The 12,378-nt window shown below is 43.5% G+C and overlaps 1 protein-coding gene across 3 annotated transcripts in view; it reads right to left on the bottom strand.

Annotated features, from left to right (window-relative positions):
• The window catches only part of BACH2 (BACH transcriptional regulator 2), a 164,034-nt gene that overhangs the window by 75,510 nt on the left and 76,146 nt on the right, over nt 1-12,378 (bottom strand). For all 3 annotated transcript variants that reach the window (XM_088667210.1, XM_035109373.3, XM_060272596.2), the window contains one exon: nt 6,378-6,532. The gene's annotated coding sequence lies outside the window, so the exon portion shown is untranslated. The remainder of the gene's footprint in view (nt 1-6,377; nt 6,533-12,378) is intronic.

A 12,378-nucleotide genomic window follows, 5' to 3' on the forward strand; every position in this document is an offset into this window, starting at 1 on the left:
GAGAACTTTTTAAGACAGAGGAGCACTACCTGTCCAATACAGATTGGACACCTATTCCTAGATCACAAGAAACCTGAATCAATAGTGCATTGTTCTCGCCCGGATTAAACTTCAGTTTCTACAACTCCAACCACTTCGAAACAATGACAATTCCTACCATGTCGTGTAAAATAAATTTAAAAAGTGGGGTGGGGTGGGAGAGTTCATACTGCAGACTCAGCAATAATCCTTGGGGGCAGTGTTGCAACCAGGAGGTTGAGATCTATGCATGCTAGTATGCATAGATACTAGTATTTCCTCCCCCCCCCAAAAAAAGATATTTATTGATTTTATAAAACTGATAAATACATAAAACACAAAAATACATAAAACACAAAAGACACAAAAATACAAAATACCAAACAAATAGAAAAGAAAAAGAGATCACATTTATCATTCTTATATCCTAACCTTGTTGACTTCCTCGTATCCCTCCTAACTGCGTTTCCTTGTATTTCATCCTTAGTAATTTCTATATCAAAATTCAATCCTCTTATTTTTACCTTAACAAACATATTTCAATCCTCTTATTTTTACCTTAACAAACATTTCATTTCTTGTTTAACACTTATATCTAAATCTAAAATTACTATAATACCTCTACAAATCCTCCTCTACAACCTCCATATACTTCCAAATCTGCATAGATACTAGTATTTTCTTTGGGAAGTGAGGGCTAGGTAGATGAAGGAAAATACACTGCACTTTCAAAATTGCACACAGATGCTAACAGTCCATCAAAAGATACCTTTAAGTAAAATCATGAATTTAATGGATTTGTGAACATGTTGCAATTCTCTGAAAGCTACAAAACCAAAACCGCAAAGGGTCATAGCTCAGTGCATGGGCGTACCCAGGATCAAAACTAGGGGGGGCAAGGGGAGGGGCCAAGGCACGGAAGGGGAGGGGCCACAAAGTGGGCGGGAACAGCGAACTCACGCTCCGCCGGGCTGTGCCCCTCCCTAGAAGCAGGGCTGGTGGGCGGAGGCGGAGCCCAGCCCAGCGGAGCGCGAGTTCAGCGTTCCCGCCCGCCGCGCCGCACTCTCTGGTTCCCCGCCGCGCTTGGCCTTGCCAGAGGGCGCGACGGGGAGCTGGAGGGAGGGCGCAGCGCGGCGGGCGGGAATGGCGAACACGCGCTCCGCCGGGCTGTGCCCCTCCCTAGAAGCAGGGCTGGTGGGCGGAGGCGGAGCCCAGCCCAGCGGAGCGCGAGTTCGGCGTTCCCGCCCACCGCGCTGCGCTCCCTGGTTCCCCGCCGCGCTTGGCCTTGCCTGAGGGCGCGCCGGGGAGCTGGAGGGTGGGTGCGGCGCGGCGGGAATGGCGAACTCGCGCTCCGCCGGGCTGTGCTCCGCCTCTGCCCACCAGCCCTGCTTCTAGAGTAGGGCAGCTGCCCTAACTTGCCCCGTGGTGGGTACGCCCTTGGCTCAGTGGAAGAGCAGCTGCTTTGCATGCAGAAGGGTCCCAGGTTAAATCCATGACATTTTCAGGTACAGCTGGGAAGGTTCTCTGCCCCAAACCATCAAGAACCATTGCCCATTTAGTGGAGACAATACTGAGCTATAAACAAATTTTAACATTAAAAGTTACTGTAAGTGTTGTTCAAATGCAAAAGCAACCAAAATGCTTTAAGCTACAGCTCAGAAGGCAATAATATTGTAATGCTATGTCAAATGGACTGCTCTGAAGCAAGAATGTAGTACTTGCTAAAAGTACAGTGGTGCCTCGCTAGACGAAATTAATTTGTTCCACGGGTCTTTTCTTATAGCGAAAAATTCGTCTAGCGAATCCCATAGGAATGCACTGAATTTTTTTTTACTTCCCCCCCCCCATAGGAACGCATTAATTGAATTTCAATGCATTCCTATGGGAAACCGCAATTTGCTAGACGAATTTTTCGTAAAACGCATTCGTCTAGTGAGGTAACCTCCGCTCAAAAAATCCTTTCGTTAAGCGGAAATTTCGTTAAGCAGGGCATTCGTTAAGCGAGGCACCACTGTAGCCATAATGACAGCATTTGCTGGCTCAAAACCCACTCGTTTCACACACACACACACACACACACACACACACACACACACACACTCGTCCTTTAGGCACCACTATGTATGATTCATGCTTGCCGTACACCTTTAATCAGCTTCTTTCATTAGCACAAAGATTTAAGCACATTAATTCACATCCTAAGTGTCCACTCTGAAGTACTGCCTGCAATCTGAAGTACAGTGATGGCCGTGCCAGCATTATGTGCTGATTTTCAACCTTGCACTGGCGTGTATGCAGTCTGCTTCCCTCTAAATATTCCGTTTGCCGCTGTGGCATGTTTTTGAATCAGGCCATAAATCCTTCACCAAGTCTGAATCCAAAGATGGTTATCCTTGAATAGTGTACTTGATACTTTCCAAGTACAGAATAGGCTTAGAGACGCTGGGCCCCTTCAAATGTTACATGGTGGCCACATGCCACAGCATGCACATGCAAGAGGGAGCCTGGAGCTGTACAATGCACAAAGAGAACACACACACACACACACAAAGTGGTTCACTTGCACATCTGAATGAAAATGTGTGAAACCGTTTTCAAGAAAGGGGTAGTTTAAACTCATGCTGGGGACACCAGGAGTGTGAATGACAGATGTCCTTATACAGAATATTTCACGTTCCCAAGCATTGATCCAGTGCAGTTTTCATTCTACGAATTCTTTCTGGGTTATCCTGGTAGAATTATCTGAGCAGCTGCAAATAATCACATGACCCCCAAGACTATGAATAGTGGGCATCACAGTACCCATCCTCGTCTAAAGTAGCAGCATACCCAAAGACAAAAAAAGATCCCAAGTATTACAAGTGGTTCTGGTGGCACTTTCCTGTTTACAAAAAGCTGACATTTCCGAGGTCATTTACATTTATAACGGAATTGGGAAGCTTCAACTAAAAGACCCAAATCTGGGAAATATAGGTCCATATTTTTGTGAGCTTATCAGCAAACTGCACCAAAGCACATGGGATTTTGCCAACCTAAACTTTGTGTTTCAAAGCTTTCTACAGTTGCCTTGAGTTGTGCTTCAATGTTTTCACATTGTGGATTTAAGCTGTCCTCATTCCCATGCTTGCAAGCTGCTACTATAACGTAGTTGTTTCTCTCCTTGACTCTAGTTCACTTTCACTCCTTCCTTCAAAACCAACACAATCACCAACACTGTCAGAAATCTCTTGTGGGAGTTTAAGGCACATTCCAGCCAACCAAAGCACTTGGGATACAAAACAGGGTCAGTAAGGTGTGTTTTGAGAGCCAGATAGGAAAGCCTAGAGGGGCCACATTTGGCCATAAGGTCTGAGGTTCACAAACCTTGATAAATGTAAGAGCCACAGTAGAACTAAAGCAAATACAATAAACAGTGACTCCACTGGGACTCATATTGGGAAGAATAGGATGGGCAATGTTAAGTCATGCTCCATCAATTTAGGCTTTTTGTCCATGTGGAAGACAGGAAATAGGAATGAAATGACCAGCTGTCTGGATAGCTTGACTTTTCGTGTTCCCCTTATCACTCTTTTGACACATGCTACAATGCTCCTAAGCAAAACCTTGGAAGCAGGGAGCTAACACTGAACATGGAGCTCAATGGTACAATCTTCCTGTCCATAGTATAAGGCATGTCCTTCCTTTTACTCAATTGTCCAATGGTACACTATTATTTTATTTAACAACACCATTCACAGAATTGTAGAGTTGGAAGGGACCCCAAGGGTCATCAAATTCAACACCCTGCAATGGTTCACAGCTGGATGCACTGACCCCCTGCACCACAGAGGTGCTTCCTTTAACCATATTATGGTTGTTATGAGGACAAAATGGGTGGTAGTAGAGGCAGGTACCCTGCTTTATAAGAAAGAGTGGAGTATATAAGTAGTAAATTAAGGGTGTAGCATTAAGGGAGTCTGTCCCACTGGTGAACAGCTCTTATAGTCAAAATTCTTCCCGATGTTTAGTCAGAACCTCCTTTCTTGTAACTTGAAGCCACTGGTATGTGTCCTACCCTTCATCCACATGTAGGACATACATAAAGTGGTGTGTGATCAATGCTGTTGCCTCTTGTCCCACAGTTCAGTGCAGGAGCACTTTCTAGTAATTATGAGCATGCGGAAGAATGTGGAGTGTGAATACCAGCAACGTTCACATTCATCACCAGCTATTTTGATTTTCAAAGTTTTGGATTTGTATGAATGGAAGATAATGCTTTTCACTGGCTTTATGGGGAAGCCCTTTGCTCTCAAGATCCATTTGGAGAAGAGAGGGCCAGAGGGCTATTTTGTCCTTGTAATAGTCCATTTGAAGTGGATTACGTTACAAATGGATTATTACAGGTAGCACGGCTCGTACAGGGATGTGGGAAAGCATGCAGGCGCAAGCTATTTCAGAACAGCGCCCCAAAATTCAAGTCAGCTCTGGAAATTAAGCAGTAGAGGGGTCATATCTCATGTGCTTTCCATGTGGAAGGGCTCAAGTTGAATCCCCAACATCTCTAGCTAAAAGGGCCAGGTACCAGCTGAGGTGAGTAATCTAAGACTGACTGGAATACTGCTGCCAGTCAGAGTAGACAATGCTGGGCTTCATGGACAGATGGCGTAACCCAGTATAAGACATGTATTATGGAAACGGTTGGAAACAGTGGGAGAACTCCAGGCTGATACTGGTAAAATATGCAGGGCCATATGATTCTCAGATGCAGAGTACTGCTCCTCCTGCATAACAAACAGCACTGTCTAATTTTAAAACGCACACCCGCATATTATTCTGCTCTCAAAAGCCCATCAGATGAGTTGTCAACAGCTCGAAGAGAAAATAAGAAAAGCACTTGAAAAGTTACAAGGTATGAAGACAGAAATGAAGGGAGGTTCTGTACCCGTCCATGTCCTCCATTTGCCCTGTCTGGGGCAGTTCTATGTTGAAAAGCACGTGGAGCAATAGTCACTGCATCAAATTCAGCCCCGGCATCTAATTAAATACAGCCCTTGTCACCAAGAAAGCAAAAAGAAAAGCAGAAAACAGAAAGAGGACAAGAATCCTGAGGAAATCAGACCACAGGCTTATCTAGCACAGTATTCTCTTCTCTCAGTGGCTAACCAGACAGCTATGGAAAGCCCACAAAGTATTCTTCTGCTGTTCTTCCTTAGCGACTGGTATTTAGAGGCATACTCTTTCTGAGTAGGCATCACTAGGCATGATGTTCGGAAGCGTTCACCCTCTAGCACAGATCAAGGCTAGCCAGAAGTTTCTTGATACCCTAGAGCAGTCAGAGCAGGCATCCCCAAACTTCGGCCCTCCAGATGTTTTGGACTACAATCCCCATCTTCCCTGACCACTGGTCCTGCTAGCTAGGGATCATGGGAGTTGTAGGCCAAAACATCTGGAGGGTCGCAGTTTGGGGATGCCTGGGTCAGAGTAAGGGCAATCTCATGTGAACCAACAGTTACCTTCAGAACTCTCTGAGATGTTCCAGAAAATCCTGGGGGCGCACTCTGTATTTATGCAGCAAGAAAGACACATTGGAAGTCACCGGAATATGTGAGTTCCTAAATTCCTACTTTGATTTTGCTTCGGAATAATGAGCTAAGCACCATTTGAAGTGTGCTACCAAAGGCATCCATCTAGTGCGTTTACGTGGTACACATTTTATATGCAACTGCTTCATTAGGGATAGATTCAAGCAACCAGTTTCTTCTGTTAACACACACTAGCTACCTGCACAGAAATGAGTAACTGGGAATCTGCCATGTAGATAGCACTGTATATTTTGGAAGCTTCGAAAACCCTGATTTCCCTAAAATGCCAATGCTTGGGTACTGAAATGCAGGAGTTGCCACACTGTATGTTTGGGGGGGGGGAGAGAGATATCTGGCTGAACCTGTAAGCTGATTCGGAGAAGTGATTTATCAGATAGTACAACCTCTTCACACCTCAACTGAAATATTACCCTGTTTTGTGCATATATATGCACAAACACACACCACATCAACTTAGCCTACTTTTGAGAAAAAAAGCCTTAGCTAAAAAAGCCCAAGCTATTTATAAAGTACTTTGTGACAAGTTCAGCTGTGGCAGAAAACATACTTAGGAAGCCCACAATTGACAAAATTACATTCTCCATTTCGTTTTTAAAGAGACAATAAGTACTTCAAGATCAATTTATTCACAGTCTAATGTTATCTGCCGAATTACTGCTTTTAGGATGATTTAACAAGTGCTATATGGATCACCTCCCCCCTTAACAGTTGAAAAAACCCCACTTATTAGCATAGTCTTTTGTTTTTTATGAAATAGGAATCAAAAGCAGGACTTACATGTAACTTTCCCAGGATCTGTGCTGGCTAATATTCTCACGAAACAGGGAAGTGGACAAATGGAGAGATTAGTAGGTTACAGCAATCCATTAAGATAAGAACGCCTGAAGATTCACAGGGCAAGCTTCTGGCAGCTCAGCTTCTCTGGTGGCAACCTAAACATAACAAAACATCAGGGCACATTTCAGAAAACAGGTTTGCATTGGCACAAGCATCCCCTTTCCCCTACAAAATTTTATTATCTCATAATGAATTAAAAGTTATACATTGAGCTTCTGTTCTTCAGTGGCATTAAAGAATTGAGTCAATAAATAAGCATTCTCAGGATATTCTGATGGTGAGCAAAGCCAGAGTCTCTGTCTCTGTCTCTGTCTCTCTCTCACACACACACACACAAACCCACAAAAATTACTAGCCCAGGTAACATTTTTTTAAAAAAATTAGCTTGTCTGGTTATACCTACCTGTGTTAGTCATTTGTGGCCTACATAAATGTTTCAGTAGCTTAGCTCTGGAAAATTCCAAATGCTGTTCTGTACAGGCACATAACCTGTCTTTGATGCACCACAAAAAACCACAAAGAAGAAATTACCTTCTGCAATCATGGAACATAGTGCCTTGTACACTGTACTACACTTGTACTATTGTCTGCCAATCTATAAAGTAAGGTGGGACAGAAAGCCTGCATAAACCGTGCTCAATAAATACAGAACTCAAGTTCTACCTGGATTGCTTCCCCAACAATGGTAAAAATCTTAAATAATTTGTAGAGAAATATGAAAAGCACATATTGACAAGTCTATGTGTAGCAAAAGTAGTAGTATGGGCGTTTGTCTTCATAGAGGCCCATTTGCTTTTCCCAGTCAAATTACAATTGTTCTGGGAAGAAGGTTGGAATGGAGGTGGGAGAAATTTGAGACATGATGGGAAAGTCTGTGGCCTAGTACAGATGTCTCAGCTGTTTCACTCCAGGCTTTATGTGAAAACTAACACAAGAACATAAGAGCAGCCCTGCCAATGGCCCATCTAGTCCAGCTTTCTGTTCTCACGGTAGCTGCCCGGAGGCTTGTAGGCAACCCACAAGCAAGATTCAAGCGCAAGGATTCAGGGAGGAAGATTCTAGCCAAGGCTTCTTTCTGGCATGCCAGATATCTATATGTACACACCTTTTTCTTTTTCAGCAGGTGGCCATTTCATAGCACGGGACAGTCTTGACGTGGCAGAGCCCAAACATAACTTTGCCACCTCAGTGACGACCGGGTCCACCCTGTTCTTGGAAGGTGTGATTGATGTTCACTGCTGTAGAAGCCTGGGACCGCATCCCACACATTTCATTCCGTTTCTGCAAATGTCTCACTCTCTATTTCTCTCCCTGTGTTCCCCAGATATCCTTACACTACACTGAGTGAGCCAGAGCGTATCAAGTTTAACACATGATCTATAAAATGAAAGCAGGAATTTCTCTGCTCAGGGGTCAGACTAGGGTAAGTTGTAATCTAACCTTGTCCTAATGCATTGCTAAACATCTGTGTCTAGTCTTAACTCTATCCCATGCTTCTGTTTTATACAGCCGCTCTTATTCTGAGATGTGGGAATGACTAATAGAAAGGATTTCCTTACACACACACACCAGGCACAAGGAGAACATACTCCCATTGATCAAGATTTGATGTAAAACACCTCCACCCAAGTATATATGAATCCTTTCCCTGCATTGGCTTCACACTCCAAGCCACACAAACAAGGTCGGTACAACAGAATGCAGCTACCGGTATATGCTCATGGAGGTAGTTGTAGATGTAGCCCATAGGTCAACAAAACTAAGTATAGAGATTAGGCTTCCCACAAATCTCTAGAAAGCAATGCTCATCTACCCATGTCTGCTGCTCCAAATGCAATCACACAAACAAACAAACAAACAAACAAACAAACAGGGAGTTTGGTTTGGCAGAAACATTGTTTAAGATTTGTGTTCTGCCTTGAGGCTATTCTGCCACAGCTGGAGGCTGCTTGTTTGGGAAAATACTCTGGAAGAACGAAATTGCTGAAGAGGAATGGGACAGGGTGGAAAAAAAAGCATTATCTTCCACCAAAACAGGCTTCTAATTTTGCCTGTTCCGGAAACTACCACGACTTCTGAAAGTTATGTAGTAAACCAGCAATACTGATTGCTTCAAATGTTGCAAGATCACCATGGTATGGCATGTGATTTCTGTTTCAGCCTGAATGGACTCAAGCAGAAATTAGAATTAATGAAGTGGAAATGATACACTTTAAAAACAAAACACAACAAAGCAGAAGATGGCATAAGTAGAGAGCGTCCTTTCAAGCAGCAATGCACGTTTATATAGGGCACTCAAAGTGCTCAGAGCATGTCACATACATCATCTTAGGATGCTTCACAACATCCCTTTAAGACAAAGCAAGGATTACTGTTCCTATATTGTAAATAATACTGGCTTGCAACACATGGCTTGACTTGTAAAATGCAGTGTGTGCTGGGCTGACCTTAAAACCACAAAGGAACTTCAACTAGCTCAAAAATGCAGCAATTCAGAGTACCTGGAGCTGTCCACAAAGCCTCCAAACCACCAAATTCTTTCTGAACTTCACTGCTATCAATTTGTGCTAAGGACCAGGTTGTGGCTTTAAACTCCTGCAAGCCTGAGCACAGACTACTAAAGGAAGTTCAATTGCGACAACTATGATGTAATGGGCAGATTCTCTGTCTTCCTCCTTACTGGTGAGTTAGGACCACTGAGATATACCACACCCATGTAATTTTCTCTCTAGCAGCACCATCACTATGCTTTTATAACCTTATTCGGAACACACAGAAATTAAAACAGGTATCTTAAGGTGGGGAAAGGCTGCAAAAATCCCCAAGTTTCTCAGACGAAGGTCCCTGACTGAACATATGTAGAATGAACACACGACAAGCGCACACACACGCGCACACAGAGAGAGAGAGAGAGAGAGAGAGAGAGAGAGAGAGAGAGGGTGTCTCCAATACTTCAGCTCATGTGATCAAATAAAAGCTCAGCTCTAGCTCAACCACAAGAGCAAGAGAAAAAACCACTTACAGACACATTGGGGGAAGGCTTAGCAAGTATATAATAGGACCCTGCTTAGTTTTTAGTTTAGATGGATCAGGTCACTTCCCTAAACTTAGTCAAAACAAGTTGTGAATGTTTGAATTCCTTTCTGCACCAAGCAGCATTTGAAGAAACATTGGCACATTATATGCTTAACCTCATTTTGAGGAATAGCAGGCCTGGAAATTTTGAAGCCAAAAACCAAAAAGTTCTTTTTCCTGGAATGAAGTTAGAAATGGAAGTGCCAAAATAAAAACAACTTTTTTGGGGGGGGGGGCAACTTGATCCCTTTAAAATTCATAGCAGCCCAGCAGAAGACAACTGAATAGTTAACCAAGAATTTCAGCTGCCCCGCCCACTCCAAAAGATAAAGGTGTCCGGGTATTTCAAAATGCACAGGCTTTGCCTGAGACCCTGGAGAGCTCCTGCCAGTCAGAGCGGGCAACACTGACCTGACCTGATATAAGTCAGCTTACTATGTTCCTGTATCACTATATTTGAGGAACTGGTTACAGTTTGGTAGCAGAATACATGCTTTGCATGCCAGAAGATCCCAGGTATCTCTTGTCAAAAGGATCATCTAGTTCAATCTCCTTCAATGCAGGAATATTTCACTCCAAGTGGGGCTCGAACCCATGACCATGAGATTATACCAACTGAACTATACCTCAAAAACTATAAGGCATAGGAATTTTTCATTCACACCAGTGACTTTGATAGATAATCCAATGCAGGAATTTTAATCACAATCTAAGATGTAGTACTTTTTTTTAAAAAAAAAGTGGTGATCTGCCAAGGAACAAACCCACTGAAGAAGATAACAGTGGTTAACCAAACCTTGTTGCTGGTTGCAAAGGGGGCCCCATATCACTTCAAGCTTCAGGGCCCCAAAAATGCAGGTCCGCTGCTGCCAACAACTATTTGGAATTCCAAGTTAATTGAAGCAATAAACTATTTACATTTTATCTAGATAGAAATGTTGAAAATTAAGGGGTATGGGGCAGCTGTGAGTGAAGAAGTGAATCGCCCCATTGGCTTCGCTTTGTGTATGCATATATTGTATCACATACAGTGGTACCTCTGGTTCCGAACTTACAGTAATTCATTCCGGAGGTCCGTTCTTAAGCTGAAACCGTTCTTATCCTGAGGCGCGGGTTCGCTAATGGTGCCTCCCGATGCGTGTGCGCCTCTGGTGTGTGACTTCCACTCACATCCTGAGGCATAGTTCGCAACCAGGAGCAACTACTTCCGAGTTGGCGGAGCTCGTAACCCGAAGCGTGCATAACCAAGAAGCGTTCATAACCAGAGGTACCACCTGTATCCATGAATACCAGAAACATGTGGGTCAGACCAAAGGGCCATAAAACTGGAGCTCTGCCCTTAGGCAGCATAGGATGCATGGAAAGTCTTGTTGACCTAAGGTGCACAGCAGCAGTTTCTACTGAAAGTTGGACTGCACTTGCACAAGACACACAGCGGGGAAACCTGCCTAAATTTGCATAGTAAGGGCTGGGGCTCATCCGCATGGCTGTACCTCTGTAGGAAACCTTTCTCTGCTCCCCTCCCTTCTAATCTTCCCACTTCCATGTATATTACTTCTTAATTGTTTTCGAAACACAGGCCCTCCCTAGAGCCTGGGAGCATGGAATGTGGTTTGATACTTTTGTCTGTGCTTGGCTTGGCTTGCACAGGGAAATAGCATACCTAAGCAAAGGGGCGGGGAAACACACCTAGAGACCAAAATCAAATCCACAGATTCCAACACTACTAGAAGACATTTGCATATTTCATTTTAAAAACGCATTGCCCTGTTTAATTCATTGCAAATTTCATACACTTAATTCAAGTGAATGCCTGTGAATGCCTTGTGTAATACTCTGGTTTCCCCCTTCCCTTTCCAGAAATAAACATCCCTGTTACACAAAGACGTGCTGCCTCAGGAGTAGAGCAGTGTTGGAAACTGAGATATGAAAGCTAGGAGCTAAACGGCACCTTAAACCTAGGTTATGGGTGCTATGGAATGTGTAGGCATGCTTGTTTATAACAAGAATACAAAGCTGAAAATGAATGAACTACAGCTAAAATATTATGTTCATTTTTCACATGGTCTAGTCCTTCCCCTGCCCACCCCCCTAATATTCTTAAGAAGGTCTCTCCTCCAGTCTTCAGAGAGTACCTGGAAGTAAGGAAGCAGAACAAGGTCCTCTTCTCCTTCCACTCTGCAGTTTTAATCTGAAATCTTAGGCACAGTACTGCGCCCAGAGCTCAGAAACTGCTTGCCATAATAAAATTCCCTGTTGCAATATGTGCCTAGAACAATGGGAGTTTCTAACACTGGAGTAGAGACATTCTCTACAAGAGATAAGAAGATATACTGATGTCAAGTTTCTCACTCATGTGTCTACAACAATCTGCAAGATACTATGATAGCCATGTTCAAATATATAAAAGGATGTCATATAGAGGAGGGTTGTTTTCTGCTGCTCCAGAGAAGCGGACACGGAGCAATGGATTCAAGCTACAAGAAAAAAGATTCCACCTAAACAATAGGAAGAATTTCCTGACAGTAAGAGCTGTTCGACAGTGGAATTTGCTGCCAAGGAGTGTGGTGGAGTCTCCTTCTTTGGAGGTCTTTAAGCGGCGGCTTGACAGCCATCTGTCAATAATGCTTTGATGGTGTTTCCTGCTTGGCAGGGAGTTGGACTGGATGGCCCTTGTGGTCTCTTCCAACTCTATGATTCTATGATTTAGGACTTGTCTCTATGGCAGTTTACTGAAGCCTATACCTGCACAACATGGATCCAAGTGCTTGTAGCCCCCTCTAACAACTGATAAATTAGGCTTTTGTGCTAAAATAGCTATACTTGGGTTTTATTCATGCATCCTTTGTGTAAGCATTTCATAGAA

Source organism: Zootoca vivipara, chromosome 3 (assembly GCF_965207765.1).
Source record: "Zootoca vivipara chromosome 3, rZooViv2.hap1.1, whole genome shotgun sequence".
NCBI classification, from domain to species: Eukaryota; Metazoa; Chordata; class Lepidosauria; order Squamata; family Lacertidae; genus Zootoca; species Zootoca vivipara.